The sequence below is a fragment of the Meles meles genome, chromosome 9 (assembly GCF_922984935.1).
Source record: "Meles meles chromosome 9, mMelMel3.1 paternal haplotype, whole genome shotgun sequence".
NCBI classification, from domain to species: domain Eukaryota; kingdom Metazoa; phylum Chordata; class Mammalia; order Carnivora; family Mustelidae; genus Meles; species Meles meles.
This window is the reverse complement of record NC_060074.1, coordinates 109,212,512-109,234,195: the sequence shown is the minus strand read 5'-3', so window position 1 is coordinate 109,234,195 and position 21,684 is coordinate 109,212,512. Positions and strand designations below refer to the sequence as shown.

General features: G+C 40.2%; 1 protein-coding gene across 1 annotated transcript in view; it reads right to left on the bottom strand.

Annotated features, from left to right (window-relative positions):
- The window catches only part of CNTNAP5 (contactin associated protein family member 5), an 848,385-nt gene that overhangs the window by 472,030 nt on the left and 354,671 nt on the right, over window positions 1-21,684 (bottom strand). The window lies entirely within an intron of this gene.

Below are 21,684 nucleotides of genomic sequence, written 5' to 3'. Positions count from 1 at the left end.
CATTTTATTTTTCAGATGTAAAAATATTCAATTATTATTGTTAAGCAAAAAAATAAATAAATAAAAGAAAGTCAAGTAATCATGACCTAAATCAACTTATTTAGTGGATATATATATAAATGTACCTGAAAATTGCATGCCAAAATATTAACAGAGGTTCTCACCTCACTGGAGAATATAGAGAGATGGCAAATAAGTATATGAAAAGATGCTCCACATCATGATATTAAAAAAATACAAATTAAAACAGTAAGAAGATGCTACTGTATACCTATTAAAATGGCCTAAATTTGGAACACTGAGAACAAGAAATGCTGGTGAGATGTAATAACAAGAGCTCTCATTCATTCATGATAGAGATGCAAAATGGAGCAGCTGGTTTGGAAGACAATTTGGTGGTTTCTTACAAAACGAAACATACTCTTAAACTATCCAGCAACCTTACTGCTTGGTATTTACACAAAGGAGTTGAGAACTTATGTTCACACAAAAATCTGCACATGGATGTTTATAACAGCTTTATTCATATTTGTCAAATCTTAGAAGCAACCAAGATGTCCTTTAGTAGGTGGATGTATAAATAAACTGGTACATCAAGACAGTGGAATATTACTCAGCACTAAAAAGAAATGGGCTAGCAAGCCATGAAAATACATGAACAAAACTTCAATGTATATTACCAAGTGAAAGAAACCCATCTGGAAAAGCTACTGTTTGATTCCAATGACACAATGTTCTAGAAAAGGTAAAATGATGGGGACGGTAAAAAGATCAGTGGTTGGCTGAGTTGGGGAAGGGAATGATGAACTGATGGAGCCCAGAGAATTTCTAGGGCATTGAAAAGACTGTACGATAGTATCATGATGAAAAGACCATATCATTTTACATTTGTCCAATCGCATAGAACATACAACACCAACAGTGAACCATTATGCAAATTATGAGCTTTAGGTGATTATGATATATCAGTGTAGGTTAATCAATTGTAGTAAATTTTCCACTCTGGTGGGGGATGCTGATAATAAGGGAGGCTCTACATATAGAAGAAGTGGGTATGTAGGAAATCTGCATACCTAATTTTTCTGTGATTCTAAAACTGCTCTGAAAAAGTAAGCTTTTAACAATCAATTAATAGGCACTCTATTTGGGAGGTGTTCTATGTTATTTTCACATTATTTCTCCTGTTTTTTTAATTATAAAAACTTTTACAAAGAACTCTTATTACTTTTACAATAGAAAAAAATGTAAGGCTATTTAATATAACTTGAAACAAATTCATTATATACCATCTTATGTGGGTGGAGTAGTGGTGAATGGGTGTATGGAGAGGGTGGAATTAGTCTTATTTGAAATCGAGTGCTCTGAAAAACTCAATTTTTTAGTATTCACCAAGCAATTAAAATACTCAGCTTGAACATACACAATGATAAATTAAGTATATTATTTTGGCCAAGTTCAAGCTGCCCAAATTGAAACACTCTTTGTAAAGCCAAAATTCTGAAATGAAAGTAAAAATGAAATTATACTTTTACTGTAATTAGTTTTAAAATGCAATTTCACAATGTATTCCTATGGAACAAAGTGATTCTAACCAAAAGGTTGCTGATGACTCTCTAGACTCTAAAAGGAAATAGTCCAGATACAGAGAGAAGCTTCTCTTAGGTCCATTGCACAGATAGGAAGACTGAAGTCCAAAGTAGTCGAGAAAGTTGCTGCAAGTCCTCCAGCTTGTAAATAGCAAGACCATAATGGAAATCCGGGGCTGTTAGTCTTCAACAATATTTTTGTTGTTGTTGTTTCTCTTTGTCAATTGCTTCTGTTAGCTTTAGATTTCATGGCAGTATGAAGTTGTACTTTCTTCTGTAACTGCACCAGACTCTGGGATAGGAACTGGGTCCTTAGGAGCTTTGGTGTTGAGTGAGTGGACATGACATATAGTATTTGTGGACAGCCAAGATAATATGAGCTAAAAATAAAGGGCACATCCAGTGCTATGGAAACAGAAGGCTAAAATACTATATTGTCTATGAGCGTGGGACAAATGCTTTCATGAATAAACATAGAATGTGTTATTGCTTTGAAGACACACCTCATGCCTTATGTCTCAGCCTACAGTGCCCAGACTCATCCTCTTTCCACTCCAGGGCCCGACACCCCTCTCTCCTAATGCATCATGGCATTAATGACTTACATTTCATCCCCTCAAATATCTAGCTAATCTGGTGACTTACTTAGTCAAATGCTGATGACATAGGTTATCTCCAAGAAAGTACATCTCCATACTGCCATGAAATCTAAAGCTAACAGAAGCAACTGACAAAGAGAAACAAACAAACAAACAAAAATATTGTTGAAGCCTAACAGCCCTGGGTTTCCATTATGGCCTTGCTATTTACTAGCTGGAGGACTTGCAGCAACTTTGGTGACTGCTCAGGGCTTCATTCTTCCTATCTGTGCGATGGAGCTAAGAGAAGCTCACCCTACAAAGTCATGGTGAGAATTACATAAGTATACCTGGAAATGTAGCATCACTCAGCAATCCGCCCCCCTCCATCTGTTATTAATCCAAAAGCATTACTAAAGCAATGCTTTAGTAAAGATTTGTGCATTATAGTATAAAGATGATACAAAGAACATGGTTTGATTTGTATCTGTCATATTACACCGAGCAGGTATGCATTCAAGCCTATATCATCACTTGCCACATTCTTAAAATAGCACCTCATAACTGTCCTCCCTGATTCAATGTTTGCTACTTCCCTCTGACCCATTCTTTCATCCTCATAAAACACAAGTAACACCACACATCGCCTTCACTAAAGCCCTTCAGTGAACTCCCTTTACACCAAGAATTAAAATCTCTCTCTGAGACCTCTCATGATCTGCCTTTCCTGCTTTCCCACCTCATCTTGTCTTCCCTCCCCAACCATCACTCCCCTTTATGCACTTTCTACTTTCAATGTGTGTGCATGTGCAATGTGGGGGTTAGCTCGGGTAACACACGCAGAGCACATATCAGGAGCCCTATAATGGTGTAAACTTTTTTTTTCCCCACATGTGAACTTACTTAATTTCAATCAACCTATGAAGAATATACTATTATTATTCCAATTTTGCTAATGAAGAATCTATGGTTCAAAGTGGTGAAGAGTAGCATGAAGTTAGCAAGCGGCAGAGCCCAGATTGCAACCTGTCCCATCCCACTAAACCTGTTCTGCGTGTGCTGAGCCCTTTCATGAGGGCTGCTCCTCTCTCGCTTCAGGCTCTGATATTCAGTTGTCAGGCAGGTGGTTGGTGTTTCTTAACAGTTCCTCCCATTAGCTAGTCTCCCCTGAACACCCTGCTACTTCCTTTGTAATTCACTTCCCAACTGCAATTTGATTCTTGGTTGTTTCCCGATGTGTTTCTCGTCCAGTTCTCCAGCATGACAGGGCATCCCGTGAGGGCCGGGGCCAGATGTGTATTAACCACCTCATTAATTCAGAAACACCTGTGAAATGACTTAGTGACCCAGTTAGGAACTTGTGCCCAAAGGTAATACTGCTGATTGTCCCCTGACTTCCTGTCACATCACCTGTCCCCACGTTTTAAGAGCCTGGCTGCAGAATCACACTCAGAGTGTTCGTTTGCCTGGAGGCACACGCTCAGCCACCTGGGATGTAAAGCCCACATAACCCACATACACATGCTCACTGGTGCAGAGGTGAGAGGCCTCCTTTAGAAAGCACAGAATTGGCCTTGTGGAGAGTGGAAGCTTTCCTCCGAAGACTACCAACAGCTGATGAGAGAAAAACTTCACCACTGTAAGTGAACTCAGGCAAACACCCTGAACCTTTGCAATATGGGGTCACACCCAAAATGCAGCAACCATATCCCAGAAGGAGAAACAGGTGGTAAAAAAAAAAAAAAAAAAAAAAAAAAAAAAAGGTTTATAGAAGAATTAAAACCTTCCCCAGCCAAATACTTAATACTCCGGGCATGGAGCTATATGAAATACCCAGCATTCCCAACTTCATTTGGACAAGCAAATTTCAAATGAAGGCTCATATTTTTAAACTGTGGTTATTAAGAAAAACAGTTATATTATATGCTGCTTTTTCCTTTTTAGATCTTATTGTAACCACTTTGTCCTGACTCTCTCATTCAGCACTTTCAGGACTTTGTGGCGTGGGGTCTGATTATGGACATGAACATCTTCCTTCATGTCTTACAAGCTACTTGAAAGAAGATTCTGCTTAAAAATACCAAGAAAAGGAAAAAGTAAAATGGAGTTCATTGGAAGGTGTGTAGAGATAGGTCCCCTTCTGGCAGGTGGAAAAGTGTGTAATCACCTCAGAATGTAGTTTTAAGGGCACCAAGAAAGTAACTGACAAAACTAAATATATCTTCCCTGTTCTTTATCACTGCCTTTCTATGCCACCCATAGAGATTTCTTATTCTGGATGAAGTAATCCATTCTCTAGGGGAAAAAAAGGAACAAATTAGCATGCATTGCCTGATTTAATGCTCTTAACAGCCCTGCAAGGTCCATATTTTTTCCCATTTGTAACATGGGAAAGCCAAAGCACAGATTATGTACCTTGCCCAAAAGCATACACATGGGAATGAGTTGTGTGACACAGAAACCATCAATGTTTCCTCTTAAAAGTGGGGGTTGGTGTGAGAACTACATGAAATTTACATCTCATACATAATGAGAATGTACAAGACTTTGTACACTCAGCATTAAGCACGCACTGCGGAGGAGCTGTGTATGTGGGAATATGTGTATAAGAAAAGAGATGCCAATTTTGATTTTATTTATTTATTTGAGAGAGCATGAGCACACACTAGAGAGAGCACAGGCAGGGGAAGGGGCACAGGGATAGGGAGAAGCAGACTCCCTGATGAGCAGGGAGCCCAGAACAGGACACTGGATCCCAGGACCCTGAGATCATGACCTGAGCCGAAGGCGGAGGCCTAACCGACTGAGTCACCCAGGCGCCCAGGAGATGCCAGTTTAAAAGGAAGATAATGTTAAGTAGGACATTATCTTTTCCTTAAAAGTTGATAGGAATTGGGGCACCTGGGTGGCTCACTGGGTTAAAGCCTCTGCCTTCGGCTCAGGTCATGATCCCAGGGTCCTGGGATCGGGCTCTCTGCTCAGCAGGAAGCCTGCTTCCTCCTCTCTCTCTGCCTGCTTGTGATCTCTGTCTGTCAAATGGATAGATAAATCTTTAAAAAAAAAAAAAAAGTTGATAGGAATTTCCTGTGGTCCCTGCTTTTCTGAACTTCCTCTTTCACTCAGAGACCCAAGTTAACTGGAGCAGTGTTCTTCCTAAGAGGGCCAGGGAAACCACACAAATATCTGAGAGGCTTTTTTCAGGTAGACATGCATTACCCTCCCCACACTCACTATCTCCACTAAGGTCAAACTCCTTATCTTAGTCTATTTCTGTGGTCTCATTTCAGTAAGACACACTTGTATTCCAAACTTTGGTAAATCCCCTCAACATGGCAGCACCTGTGTTCAGCACAGGTAGACAGTGATAACTTCTACAGAAGTTCCTGCTTTCAAGGGCTAAGCTAGAGACAGCAAACATACAATCACACATCCCTGGGAAGAGGGTGGGCCATGTGCACTGGGAGTTCCCAGAAGAGGGGTGTCTAGTCCTTTCTAAGAGTAGATAATGCTTCTCCTGAGTCCTGAGGGATGACTGCAAATCAGGCAGGTGAGGTGTGGGGACAAAGTATTGCCACCAGAGGGAAGGAGCTGCTTATTTGAGGCATGGAGAGGACATGGGGTCATATCTAGGGTCTGCAAGCATTCAGGTTTGTTGGCAGACTGGCTCTAGAAGTGTACTGTCTGCACCAGCAGCTTTGGTAACCCCAGAAGCTAATTAGGAGTTTCAGGTTTTCCGACCTCACCACAGGTCTATGGAATCAGAAACTCTGGGCATGAGACCCAGAAATCTGAGTTGTATTGAGCCCTCTAGGTGATTCTAATGCCAGCTGAAGCCTGAGAAGCTCTACGCTAAAGCATAAAATGTCAGGCAGTAGGGAATCCAGAGGCTGGCGACAGAGTCTGGGCTTCTGTGATGGAGCATCCTGTTAAAAGTAATAATGGGTTTCAATGTGGCCCTGAGGTCAGTGGAGAAATAACTGTCAAAGTATTTTAAGTAGGGAAAGTGTATGGCCAGTTCTGCTCTGGGTTTTAGAATGTTCATCTGTATTGTAGGGTCAGTCTGCATTCCAGTCCCAGCTACCCCTCCCCAGTGGGGTTACCTAATTTCTTCTTACAGCTTTTCTTATTTTTATCAACAATGCTGGCTAGAACACAGCTGTTAGATATTTACTCCCCAGAGAGGACAATTTCTTCCTCCTTCTCAAAATCAATTTTTAGGATCTCATTATCGTGAATTCAATTCAACTCACTTTGTGGTTTGTTAAGATGGTAATACTCCAGCAGATTTCTCTAGAATATGAAGGAGAGCCCATTTGGGGATCCAAAAAGTCTTCAGGATAAGGACAGGTTCTACAGCTCACAAAGCTCTCCTTTTAGGTTAAGACAAAACCAAAGCATACTCTCCTCAATCCCAGTGGTGCTGAGAAATGCCAGTGTTGGCTGACTTCCCACCAGGCCCATAATTGCTGACCCAGCTGTCACAGCTCGTTTTCTGAGAAAGACAGAGTTCTGGAGTCAGACTTTGGCATATTTGATGGATGTTGGTAGCTTGTCAACAAACCAACTAAAACAAGGGCTCCACTGAATAAAAGATTCCAAGCTCGAATCCCCAAGTGAGCCGAGAAGGATTCTGGCGTGGGCCGGCAACACAGACTCTGTTTTCTCACAGACACGAAAGCCCCAGCTCAAAGCTGACAGGAGAAACCATCAATTCACCCTGAGACAATTAGTCCCACTCAGACTCTTTGGCTGTTCGCAGTAAACATGATTTTCAATACAATTACAGTATGAAGCTTAGCTCATGATACATTATATAAGAAAAAGGATTATTATTCAGACCATACACTTGTACGGAGGACTCCAGGGCTTTGGCTAGCAATCCACAAACCACAAAGGTTTCCGTCAGCTCAAATTTACACAGATCTCCACCAATCCTGACTTTTCTAGGCCTTATCAGAAAGTCCTGATAACCTCAGATGAACTATGAAAGCAATGCCAGTTTCCAAAGTTAGCACTGACAAACCCCAAGAATCACTTTCCTTATGGAACTTCTGACATTTCTGTGTATGAGAGCAGGGAATACATAGAATAGATCTCAAAAAGACAACATGAAAAACAGTCATAGTATAAAAAAAAAAAAGGCAAAACTTTGAATTCCAATCCTAACTTTAGCAGATAGAATTTTTAGCTCTGACAGTCAGATGTGCCTTCTTAAAATGCTTAGGTTTTTTTAGATATCTTAGACATGTCGACATCTCTGAGCACACTTAGCATTTGTAGTTCAACTGGACTGTTCGCTAACTCCAAAGATTAGACCCAAATAGTGTAATCATTTTAAAGAACTTTTTAAATAGTAGAGACCCAATCACAACAAAATAACGATAATAATAACAGTAATAATAATTTATAATAATTATTATTATAAATAAATAGTAGAGATCCTGGGGCACCTGGGTGGCTCAGTCGGTGTTTAGTGTCTGCCTTCAGCTCAAGTCATAATCCTGGAGTCCTGGAATGGAGCCCCTCATCCAGCTTCCTGCTCAGCCAGGAGTCTGCTTCTCCCTCTGCCCCTCACCCTGCTTTCATGCTCTCTCTCAAATAAATAAATGAAATACTTAAAAAAATTAAAATAGTAGAGATCCTTTGATTTGCTTGTTCTTAAATTCACTGGCAGATATCAGGCATATTTTGTACTCTTTTTTGTCACTATGCTGAGCTATGTGATCCCGGTAATTGAGACATGGGTTGTTCCATCCAGGAATCAAACACAGTAACATAAAAGCCCAAAAAATGAATTGCTTTGGTGACGAAGAAGGTGATAAAAGAAATCATAATTATGGTCCCTAGACCTTGTTGCCCAAGTAGCGACTTGTGAGACTTTAAGGGAGCATTGGATCACTCAACCGGGCCAACAGCATGGACCAGGACTGGGTAGAACTAGCTGGAACATAGGGTCACCCCACATAAAAGGCAAAAGGAGGGCCATGAAAAGTGGAAGGTCACAGCCACAGAGGCTCAGCACATTAATAGAAGGTTTTGTTAAGAGAGTACTGTTTCACAAATCTTACTCATAAGTTTCCAGAAGGAATGATCAAGGCAAAAGCTAACCCTGAGCATCCAGCACTTGTGTAAATAGCATAACACAATTATGAGCTGTCCCCTCACCTAACACACCCACAGTAATCTTCAGCCACAATGTGAAAGGGTCTTGGTGCAATGAGACACAGTTATATGGGAGTGTCAAAATTGGAGAAAAGAGCTTCTACTTCCCACCTTAAAACTAGCTAGCATTTTTTTTTTCCTAAAATAAGATTTACCATGGTTTTAGTTTAGAGACCTACTGAATACCCTTGCTAATGATTCTACCTGGGTACAACCTGTGAAAGTGAGCGCAAGGAGGTAGGTGTGGAGAACAAACCCCTCCAGTGACCATTTGGATGGAGAATACATTTTTAAAAAAATAATAATTAAAAAAACTGTAGGGGGCAAGTCCTTGAGATTTTCGAGGACACCCGCTGCTGCATAAAGTGGTTGATCTATTAGTTCATTTTGCCTCTTAAGTTCCCTTTAAAATCACAACCATTAGCATATGGGTCCCAGGAATCAGAGCCACACACTTAGCACACAGTGAGCAGCAGAACATCAATTCATCAGGAGAAATTGTTAGCCATGGATTTCCCGTCCTTTGCTAGCCTTATACAACGCTTGGTTTCCTCAACCCCCACGTTTAGAAGCATTTCTTTGTCTGCCTTTTACAGCAACTAAAAAATCCTGTATTCCTATAGGACAGGGATTGTCTTGTTTGTTTCTATACTCCAAAACCTAGCAGAGAGGGGCTACAGAGTATTGCTCACTTTTTGCTGAAAGACTTTTGAGATCCTCAATCAATAAGAAAACTTATTCCAGATTTATCAGAAAAGTTGACTTAAGGTAGAATGCCGCTATGTTTTTGAGTTAATATGTTCTTACTAAAGATATATATGTATACTGGTCTCTTCCCAGAAGAGGTTTTTTTTTGTTTGTTTTTTATTGGTTTTTGTTTTTGTTTTGGTTCTTGGTTTTTTGTTTAGTTTTGATTTGTTTAGTTTTGGTTATTCCTCTATGAACTAAGAAAAGAGAAAGAGAAAAGAAGAAGCGGACTAACTCAAATTTTAAGACCTTTCTGGGACTAAATTTCCTCTGCTATAGAATGAAGGAATTGCAACAAGTGATCATGGAGGTTTTTCCATTCATATGATGCTATGAGTTCCAAAGTGGGATTCAAAGACCCCAAAGACTGAGGTCTCCAAGCCCTCAGGCCTGACTGCTGTCATTCTGTCCCCTCCAGGATTTGCATTGCTATAAACCTGGCCTTTTGAGGTGCCCTGTGATATGGGCCTTCATATGCCAAAGATGAAATTTACAACTTTATGGACTCTACCATGTATAACAAATGGCCCCAAAGGATGAGAACCACAACAAAGTGAGCAGCTAAAGCCGGGCAACAAGGTTTTATTTGGGGAATTAGGATATGACTTCAGCTCTGAGGCTGATGAATTTTGGATGACACCACTTGGCCATAATTAACCAAATAGGGGCAAAGGCTTTTTTTGTAAGGAGACAACTTGAAGTATAAAATGACAGTTGTAATTTTTAATGAGATTGAGAAGTCTGACAGATCATTATGCCTTATCAGAATTTATAATGCTTTTTAAAATTAATTAGCTTCCCATATGGAAAGGAATTCAAGTAGAAGCCCCCGGACAGAAGTCCACATAGCCTAAAGTCACCAGATGGCCTGGTGAGGGTATATAAAAAAGTTTGCCTCTTCCCCCTGAGGTACAGGTGGAATGTGGTCCTGAAAAAGAGGGAAAAGGAAAAAGGGGGGAAAGTGTGGTGACCAGTGTAAATACAAATGAAGATAATGATGATGTTAGCTAATACTTTTTAAATGCTTATCATATGCCAAGTACTCTTTCAAGCAATTTGTGATATGAAATGAGCATTATTTTTACCCCTCTTTTCACTAAAAAGGAAGCTGTATCCACAGAAGACCCGAGATTATCCAGGATTATACAACCAATAGGTGATAAAGCTAGGTTTGCATCTCTGGTGGTAAATGTACCCACGCATCTAATACTATTGTATACTATCTTTAATAGTGCCTATATTTCATTTTAAATCCTTAAGATTCACAAACACAGGCATGAAAATGACAACATAGATGAAGAATGAAGTGACTCTCATAGTTAGAAGAGAAATTTGAGAATAAGTTTTTAAATTCTGGCTCCATATAACAATCACCCAGGAATAGCAAAAAAAAAAAAAAAAAAAAAAAAAAAAATCACTTATGCTGGGACCTCTACCCAGAGATTATGCCTTAGTTAGTATTTAGTATATATTTAATATACTTATTAGATATATGTACCACATCTTCTTTATCCTTTCAGCTGTTGAAGGACATCTTGGCTCCTTTCACAGTTTAGTTATTGTGGACATGATGAATGAATAAAGAAGATGAGGTCCATATATACCATGGAATATTACTCAGCTATCAAAAAGGATGAATAGCCACCATTTGCATTGACATGGATGGAACTGGAGGATATTATGCAAGTGAAATAAGTCAAGAAGGGAAAAACAAGGGGCGCCTGGGTGGCTCAGTGGGTTAAGCCGCTGCCTTCGGCTCAGGTCATGATCTCAGGGTCCTGGGATCGAGTCCCACATCGGGCTCTCTGCTCAACAGGGGGCCTGCTTCCCTCTCTCTCTCTCTCTGCCTGCCTCTCTGCCTACTTGTGATCTCTTTCTGTCAAGTAAATAAATAAAATCTTTAAAAAAAAAAAAGAAGGGAAAAACAAATATCTTATGGTTTTACTTATATGTGGAACATAAAGACTTGCATGGAGCCCCATAGAGGAAGGAGGGAAACCATAATGGGAATAAATCAGAGAGGGAGACAAACCATGAGAGACTCAGGACTCTGGGGAAAAAAAACTGAGGGTTACAGATGGGAAGGGTGTTGGGGGGATGAGGTAACCAGGAGATGGGTATTAAGGAGGATACCTGGGGTGATTGAGCACTGATTGTTATATCCAATTGATGAATCATTGAACACTACATCAAAAACTAATGATGTACTATATGTTGGCTAATTGAACCTAATAATAAAAAAAAGAAGGTAGAAGGGGGTGGGGGAGCCCTCCCAACAATGAGTGATCAATCCATTCAAGGGCCTTGAGATAGGAAGGAACATGGTATGACAGGAGGCAGAACAGAAGCCAATAAAGCTTGAGCCCAGATAGGGAGAGGACATCATGAGGTGGTGAGGCCAGGGAAATAAGTGAAGGCCAGATGCTTCAGGACCTCTTCTTCATGCATATATATGACTTTGGTTTTATTAAGTGTAGGCAGAAGCCAGCAAAAGGTTTTCAACGGGAAGTGGCTCAACTCTGCTTTTTTTTTTTTTTTAAAGATTTTATTTATTTATTTATTTGACAGAGAGAGAGATCACAAGTAGGCAGAGAGGCAGGCAGAGAGGCAGGCAGAGAGAGAGGAGGAAGCAGGCTCCCTGCGGAGCAGAGAGCCCGATGCGGGTTTCGATCCCAGGACCCTGAGATCATGACCTGAGCCGAAGGCAGCAGCTTAATCCACTGAGCCACCCAGGCGCCCCTCAACTCTGCTTTTTATGACAATCCTGCTGACTGCTGCGGAGAAAATGGACTAAAAGAAAGAAAGGAAAAAAAAAAGGAAAGCGGGTTCCTGAGTTAAAAATCCAGGTGATAGGAGATATAACTGAACCAGGCTGGATAAAAAGAAATGGACATATTTGTGATGAATTTTGGAAGTAATGTTGATAGAGCTTGCTGATAGATCTGCTATGGTAAATAAGGGAGAGCAGAGATTTAAAGAAAGCTCCCCATGGCTGGTTCAGGCAACTGGTGTTATCTACTGAGATAAGGATGTCCACAAGAAGAAGAAACTGAGGGGCGCCTGGGTGGCTCAGTGGGTTAAAGCCTCTGCCTTTGGCTCAGGTCATGGTCCCGGGGTCCTAGGATCAAGCCCCTGGGATCCAGCCCTGCATCGGGCTCTCTGTTCAGCGGGGAGCCTGCTTCCCTTTCTCTCTCTGCCTGCCTCTCTGCTACTTGTGACCTCTATCTGTCAAATAAATAAATAAATAAAATCTTAAAAAAAAAAAAAGAAGAAGAAGAAACTGAGTGTGGTTAGAGGGTACAAGTTGATTTTAAGAGTTCCCTATGGGATATGTTAAATTTGAGCTATTTATGACATAACCAAATTGAGATATCAATCAGGCAAATGAATATATATTTTTAGAGCTCAGAAGAAATATTTGGTTTAGGATGCAAATTACTTATCTAAAAGTCACTTCACATTTATAAATTTCAGTCTCTCTTTGTATAGTACCTAGGAATAGTCAGTCATTCCTATCTGAAAGGCTGTTGAGGTTTGGAGTATGTTGCACCATACTGAACATATTAAATGACAGTGGGGTAGGGGGATGTTGATGATGACCGTGACATTTCTAATAGAAATTATAATTTCATGATGGACAAGTTGTCACAAACAGGGAAGATACTGGCTCTCTCTCCCAGAAAGCATCCCCACTAATCACAACTCAGAATAATTCTCCTCATTCCCGCACCTCTTCTTATTTTGTAGTCTCAACATGAGATGAATTATTTTGCACAATTCTGTACTGACATCTTTATTTCAAGCATGTCTCTTTACAACAGCAGCTCAGTGATGTAGCAGGACCCATGTCTTTTACTTACTTGGTTCACCTGCACAAACATGTTTGGTTAAAAAGAATCAAACTGAAAATTGGTCAGAGGGAGAAAACACCCATGCAAAATTCAAAAACCGGGTACCCCACTTGACAACAACGGTGACACAGAAGGAAAAGTGGTAATGGAGGCGGTATGCAAGAACTCTTACGAGAACGTAATGTAGCAAGTTTGGTTGCCAAACATCCGTACGTGGAAATGTGTCATAGTCATAATGACGTTGATGCACAGCAAGAAGAGGGTATGACACGTTCAGAATAACTATCTGGAAGGATGTTAAAAATTATTTTCTTGGTTCTCCCTAGAATTATTTAGCAGTAGCAATTGCAATAGGAGAAGACTTTGTATTTTAGTCTTTGTGCAATGCCATGGGAGACCACATTTGATCCTATTCTTGAAAACAGAGAGAGAACCCGAAGGCTACTGAGAACAGAGATCCCAGAGTCTATGACTGCAGAAGGAGAGACAAGAGCAGAATATATCTGAATCCGAGAGCGGCCCCTCGTCTAATAGAAGATAAGACCAACGTTTCCCTAAAAGGCAACATGTAGTGGCAGTACAGGGCTTTCTTCTATGAACACATACCCACACTACTACTAGCTATCAGTTACACAGACTATTGACTACATGCTCCATTCTATGCTTGATACAGAATAACTCTGAAGTGACATCATGGTCTTTAAAATAATCATCAGTGTGATTTGCAGATGAGAAAAAAGAGGCTCAAATAAGTCAACAGGATTTGCTGGGAGGTGCATGCTTTTAAGAACAGACCGTTGATTCCATTGTCCATATCTGAGTACACGAAAGAATTGTTTGCTTTGAACTTCCTTGTGACCATGGCAAAAAAAAATAGCATTGGTGATGTGAAAGCAATGGGAACTTCCGTAAAATGAGACAGTCACCCTAGAATGTATAAAAGGGAATGAAGGCAGGGCGTGCCTGGGTGGCACAGTTGGTTAAAGTATCTGACTCTTGGTTTCGGCAGCTGGCGCAGGTAGTGATCTCAGGGTCCTGGGATAGCACTCTGTGTCCGTGCTCAGGGACCGGTGGGGGTGGGGTCTGCTTGTCTCTCTCCTTCTGCTCCTTCCCCTGCTTGTGCACTCTCTCTCTCTCTCAAATAAATAAAATCTTTAAGAATAAACAAATAAAATAGAATGAAGCCAATCAAGAAGAAAATATATATATTTTTAAATATTAATACTTAAGGAAAATGGAGATACACTTCCACTTCTAGGGAATTTTAAGGCAGCATAATACTGGAATAGCCTAGGGAGGGTCTAAACACATTCAATTTGGGAACTGCAACCGCTGATAATCTCGGTTATTCAAAGAGAAATAATGTGAGTTATTAAGGAAACCCATGTACAAGGAAGATTCTAATAAGCTCATAATTTTTATTACTTATAAAATATGCATATATGTATGTAATTATATATACCACACACTCAAGAGAAAGGAGGCCTTCATTAGAAAGAATATTATACAAATATTATAATTTTAAAAACACAATAAAACTGTAAAATATGCAATAAAAACTTTCAAAAATGAGTAAGGATGGCTAGCCTTTAGATCTAAAAATTAAATACACATTAAATATTCATGGAGCATATGGCAGCCACCAGACACTGATGTAGGTTCTGAGTAGCAGAAAGGTAGGACATGATCCCATCTTACAGAACAGACTGATTATTAGGTGGGGAAGCACCAGGTAACTTTAATTTAACAAGATAAAACCTAGAACTGATACAAAAAACCTAAAAAGAGATCACATGGCAAGGTCCAGGAGGCAAAAAGATGTCAGAAGTAGGTGATATTTGATCTGGCTGGTGAGGGGCAATCAGTAGTCAGCCTGGTGAAGGAGAAGGAGGATTTTTCAGGAAAAAAAAAAAAAGACTGCAAATATGAAAACATGGAATCTGGAGAGAAGCTTATGTCTTTGCAGGGAACTGTACACAACACTCAGTGGAAGTTGAATATGGAGAATGCAGCAAATGAGAGGGGTGGAGAAGGGCTATGGGGAGCCCTTGAGCAACGAGTCAGTGCTCCTCTCAGGAAGGCCCTAGAAGCAGGGAGACCAGCAGAACAGCTGCTGACATGCTGGCTGAGGAAAGGAGGGACAAGCATAGCTAGGGATAGGCAGGACAAGGTACATAGGCACCAGGACCCACATGATCATGTGAGTGAGGCTTCCAAAAAAAAAAAAAAAAAAAAAAAAAAAATCTGCAGGCATGGGATTTTCAAGCCAAGTTTGGAGAAATAGAGAAGAAAGGAGGGGGTCAAAGAAAGCAAATGAGACAGAACAAAAGCCTCCAGTTGGGCCCAATCTGCAATGTTGAAAGACGACTGAAAGATGGTGAGAGAAGGCCTGCTTTGACTCCTCCAACAGGGAGGATGCTTTTCAAACCAGAAAAGGTGGACTTTATTAAGAAGGAAGGGAAGCCCAAGGGAGCTTAGAAAAGAGGAAGGGCTATTTCTTACTATCAATGTCCTTCTTCCTACGGGCCGATGAATTTTATTTAAGCTACTGAAAAAATGTTGGAGCAAAGAGAGGCAAATGGCTTCAACTTCCCACTTTCCTGTCCTTGTCTCTTGTGCACTACTAAAATGACAGAACCCCGAGGCCTTGCCCCTGCCTCCCTATGTACCAGCCCCACCTGCTTCTTGGCAATTCCTTCTGTGCTGGGAAGTTACTACTCAACTTTTGAGGCGTAGCTAAGGTGAACAGTATCTCCTGAATCTCTCTGATGTCAACAGTGACATTTGCTTACTTTGTCCTCTTTGCCCCTTTGGCTCCCTTTTAAGATTTCTACCAGGCACATTCAATCGTTTTTGGCATGTTTTTATTTACATGCTTTTTACCCCATCTTTGATTATCAGCAATGTCAATCATTCAGTAAATGCTTACTGAAAGTACATCACGTACCCAAAATACCTGACAGGCGGTGACTGACTTTTTGAAGCCTAGAATCTAGCTGGGGGAAGCATATGTCAAAGAAACAATTATATAATCAATTAGTGATATGCGACCATAAAAAAAAAAAAAAAGGTGCTTCAAAGAAAAAAATACAGGACTTATAAAGTCCAGGAAATGGTATTGTTTATTTCTTACATCCTTTAGGGCTCTGCATGATGCTTAGTGTATCTTTTTTTTGTTGTTGTTTTGTTTGTTTGTTTGTTTGTTTGAGAGAGAGAGAAAATGAGCAGGGGAAAGGCAGAGAGAGAGTAAAGGGAGAAACAGCTCTATACTGAGCAGGGAGACTGATATGGGGCTTGATCCTAGGATCCTGGGATCATCACCTGAGCTGAAGGCAGATACTTAATGACTGAGCCACCCAGGTACTCTATCTTTGGTGTAACTTAAGTGCTAAGTAAAGTTGTCAACTGAATGAATAAATGAGTGAGTGAATGAATGAATGAATGAATGAAAGTATGAATGTGCAGGTATTTCAGATTGGTAAAACTTGAAGTCTTAAGAAATTACAGAACTGTAAGTTTTCTACCAATCTTGAGCAACATACCCGAGTGGAATTCTAAGAAAAAGATGTATAAGCCCATAGGAAGTAAATAAATAAATACAAACAAACAAACAAACAAAACAGTTCCCCAGAAACTACAATGGGTTTATTAATAGCAAGTAATTACAGGAAAATTACATGGTTGCCCATGCTGATATACATATCCATTCATTCCACAGATATGTGTTAACTACCCATTTGTTCCTATTAGGTACTGAGAATTAACATACAAGGTAAGGTGCCTGTTCTCATGGAACTTACATTGTGGTGCAGGGACTTGAGTAAGCAAACAAAACAAAGGAATAAGGTTCTGATTTGTGATAGGCATCAGGAAGAATATAAAACCACATTATATAGGCAGGGGATGTTAGTGAATGCACAGGAAGTAAGGCAGGAGACTTTAGAGTGGCCACCAGAGTGGACTTCTCTGAAGTGGTGGCACCAGAATTGAAAATTACACTGACTGAAGGAACGAACCGTGTAAATTATTGAAAAAAAACTGTTACTCCTAGGGAACAGAATGTGCAAAGCCCTGAGGTAGAAAAAGCCTGGCATGATATGATCAGCATATCCACAGTATTTAAACTTATGGAACTCTATAAATTAAGCTCGGCCTGAGGTATAGCAGGAAAGTGGAAGGAGTCCTGAGACCGAGGCTTGGGATTTAGCATAGGTCACAAGTGATCTCGAAGGGAAAACCAGGTTTTTAAAAAGCAGAAGTAGCTAATTGAACTCAATACTACTGAGAGGTTGAGTGAAATGAGAAAAATGAAGTGACCATTGGAGTTGATAATGTGAAAGTCACTGGTGGTCTTGACTAAAGTAGTTTCTGTGGGGCATTTTATTAGTCTGGATTCCCCCAGACAAACAGGATTAGGTGATTGACAGATAGATAAATAGATGATAGATAGATAGATAGATAGATAGATAGGTAGATAGATAGATGATAGAGGTACAGAGACAGATACATTACAAGGAATGGCTTACACAATTTTGGGGGCTGGCTAGATAAGTCTGAAATTCATGTTGTCAGATCAGGAGGGGCCAGCCAGAAACTCTGCAGGAGGTGAAGCTGCACAGCACACGTAGAAATTCTTCTTCTTCAGGGAAACCTCAGTTCTGATCTTACAACCTTTTAACTGACTGAATCCAGCCCACCAGGAGATCAAGGATAATCTCATTTAGCTAAAGTTCAGTGATTGTAGCTGTTCATCACATCACAGCAACACCTAGATTCGTGTTTGCTTGACTATCTGGACTTTGCCTAGCCAAGCTGACACTTTAAACTGAACACCACATGTATACAGACTGAATAGAAACAGCTGTAGTATACTGGGAGGTGAGCAGGTGGAAAGAGTAACGTCAGACAAGGTTTGGAGAGAAGCTATTCTGGGGAAAGGGAGAGAAGGAAAAGTAGCTGCTAATTAGAGCCATAGGGCTTTTGTTGTTGCTGCTTTGTTTGATAGCTTATATAGCAAAGTTTTATAATTTTAGGAACGATCCAGTTGAAATGGTGGATAAGATGATGTTGAAAGAAAGTGGGGATCCAGAGGACACACTGAAATGTGTTTTTAGATAGAAATGAGAGATCTGCCCCGACCCACCCACCCACCCACACTCCCAAGGAAAAAAGCAGCAAAGCACCAGAAATAGTGCCTGGAAAAGACCAGGTGCTGGCTTGAGGATGGTCACAGACATCTGTGTCCAGCAGCCCCCCAAGTGACAAACATCCCATCACTCATAGTAGGTAGCCAAATGTAAGTTATCCCCTGAGGGGATGAGCTCCATAGATCAGGAGCCTACCTGGAAAGGAATCCATGAAAGACTGGGCTACTCCAAATCTGGGGCAGTTAGTTTGGTCAAGAATTGAGAGATAACAGATCTGTGGACTTCTGAATATTGTAGAAAAATCTACTTACAAAAAAAATGTTACTGTGGGCACTTTTCTCAAGAGAGGGTCTCTTGTGGCCATCAGATTCTCAAAGGGGTCTGCACTAGAAAAAGTTGAACCTGTTGCTCAAAGGTCACTTTCAACCCTACAGTCTGCTATTAACTTGATGCTCTGAGTCTTTCTATGCATGCACACAGAACAATGATTGTGAAGGACAACAGACCAGACTGGCAGAAAACAATGAGGACACGTTAAAAAGCAATAGGATTGTTACACCAAAATAGATGGCTGAAGTTATGATATAAACAACCATTTTACTTCAGCATGAAAGCTTCACATTGTACTTAAAAATAAAGCTCAAAGAAGTGACAACTGTTATCTACAGAAGAGGTAACAAGAGAATCTGGGTGTACTAGATATCCTGGGATAGGAAGCATATACCCTCTTAGATATTCTATGCTTTGTTATGGAAGGGCTAGAGTGGAAGCAGTGTATCCCTAGCCTAATGGTTTGTTGATGTATCTGCTGTATTAATACATTCTTTCTGGAAGTGCTTGTGCAAGATAAAGACAATCATTTCATAAGTACATTACCTCTGTGCAGATATTTATTTTTACTAGATACTCTGTGTCCATAGCTTCCCTAGGGAGATTGTTAATACTCAACTTTCTGGGTCCCTGTGCCCAGAATCCCAATCCAGGATGTATAGGACATAGCTAGCCAAATGCATTTTTAATGAGAACTCCAGATGATTCTGACATAGGCATTCAGTTGACCACATTACAGAAAAGAGTACAAGCATGTAACCAAATAGACACTTCAACAGGACTTGCTGAGTTTTAGTGGTAGCAATCACATGTGTTCCTTCTTTAGAAGTCACTGGGTTTTGGCATATAAGCAGGAGGTGTAACTGCTAAGATAGAAAAATAATTTATGGAGGAGAGGAGCAAGATGGTGAAGGAGTAGGAGATCTAAATATCATCAGGTCCCAGAAGTTCAGCTAGATAGTTATCAAACCATTCTGAAGAGCTGCAAACTCAACAGGAGAGAGAAGAGAAGAAGAGCAGCAATTCTAGGACAGAAAATTGACCACTTTCTAGAAAATAGGACACATGGAGAAATGAATCTGAGGCAACATTCAGGAAGATAGACTTCAGGGGGAGAGACTGGCTCCCAGCAAGTGGAAGAGCCGAGGAACACAAAATCGGAACTTTTAGAAGTCTGCCCCACTGAGGGATGTCACTCCAGAGGCTAAGCGGGGATTAGAGCCCTTGCTGAGACACTATGGTCTCAGGACCCCCAGGGTCACATAAACACTGGGGGTGTCTGAGTGTGGCAGAGCTCCCAGGTATCAGAGCAGGGAAGTCAGATGCAGAGATAGAGCCAAGCAGTAGGCTCTCAGTTCAGGGTTACCTTAAACCATGATCCGAGGCACAGTCGGACCACAGCTTTTTGGGCAGGGACCCAAAAAGCAGCAGATCTGGGGATACTCACCTTCCTCCTCAGGGAGGAGCGGCACGGCAGTGTGCTCTAAGAATCAGCTAGGTTTGGTGATTCCAAATAGGGGCATGGGTCAGAGATAGAAACTCTCCATCACAAGCTAGGTGAGCAACTGGAGAGACCAGAAAATTGGAGTGATGGACTTCTTTTCTCTGAGAGCACACTGAGGAGAGGGGCTCTGAGCTCTCGGCTCCTATGGGGCCACAGATTGAGAGGCGGCCATCTTCATTCTCCTCCTCCAAAGCTGTACAGAAAGCATTCAGGGAACAAAAGCTCGAGAGACCAAAACCAAACAGAGTATTAACCTGGCCCCTGGCAAGGGTGGCGCAATTCCACCTCCCAGAAAAACATTTGAGAATCACTGCAACAGGCCCCTCCCCCAAAAGATCAGCAAGAACATCCAGCCAAGATCAAGTTTACTTGATCTTGTAAGATCAGCAAGAACATCCAGCCAAGATCAAGTTTACTTGATCTTACTGTGGAACTCTAGAGCTAGAGGAAAGCAGTGCGTAGAATTCATGGCTTTCTTCCCATGATCCTTTAGTCTTTCAAAGTTAAATTTTTTGTTGTTGTTCTTTTTTTGTTTTTTCCTCAAAGTTAAATTTTTTAATTTTATTTTTTCTTATTCTATTTTTTTTAATTTTCCCTCTTTCCTCTTTTAACTTTTTAAAACTATTTTATCACTACCTTTTTAAAATGTTTTTTTCTATGTTATAGTCATATTTTATCCCTTCAATGTAGTTAACCTTATTTTTTTGTATACATATAGGGTTTTTTTTTTCTTTAAAATTTTGGGATACAATTTCTTCCAAAACTATACCCTAAAGCTAACACATGGCTTTGATCCAGACTCCAGCCCGATCACATTCTTTCCTCTTTTTTTTTCTTTTCTTTTTTTCAACCAACTTCTTATCTTAGCAATTCATTTTCAAGAATCTTTTTAAATTTTCATCTTTACAGTTATATTCCATCCCTTCATCGTGTTTACCCTTATTTTTGTATATATATAATTTTTTCTTTCTTTAAAATTTTGGGAGGTAGTTTCTTCTAACAGACAAAAATACAACCAAAATCAAGTTTGTGGCTCTGTTCTATTCACCAGTCTATTTACCTATATACATCTTTCTCTCTTTCTTTCTTTCTCCTTTTCCCATGGTTTTAGGTCTTTTCTGATTTGGTTAGTGTATATCTTTCTGGGGTCGTTGCTACCTTTTTAGTATATTGTTCTCTCATTCATCTGTTCTTATCTAGATAAAATGACAAGACAGAAAACTCACCACAAAAAAAAAGAAAAGAAAAGAAAAGAAAGAGAATAAGATGCGGTACCGACAGCTAGGGACCTGATCAATATGGACATTAGTAATATGTAAGAACTAGAGCTCAGAGAAATGAATATCAAGGTATTAACTGGGCTCCAAAAAAGCATGGAGGATGTTAGAGAATCCCTTTCTAGAGAAACAGAATCCCTTCCTTGAAAAATAAAAAAAAAAAACTAAAATATAACTAAATTGAAATTAAAAAGAATTATTAATGAGGTGCAATAAAAAATGGAGTCTCTTACTGCTAGGATAAATGAGCCAGAAGAGAGAATTAGTGATATAGAAGACCAAATGGTGGAGAATAAAGAAGCTGTGCAAAAGAGAGATAAATAACTACTGGACCATGAGGGGAGAATTCGAAAGATAAGTAATACCATTAGATGAAACAATATTAGAATAATTGGGATCCCAGAAGAAGAATAAAGAGAGAGGGGGGAAAAAGTATATTGGAGCAAGTTATAGCAGAGGATTTTCCTAATTTGGCAATGGGAATAAGTATGAAGCTCCAGGA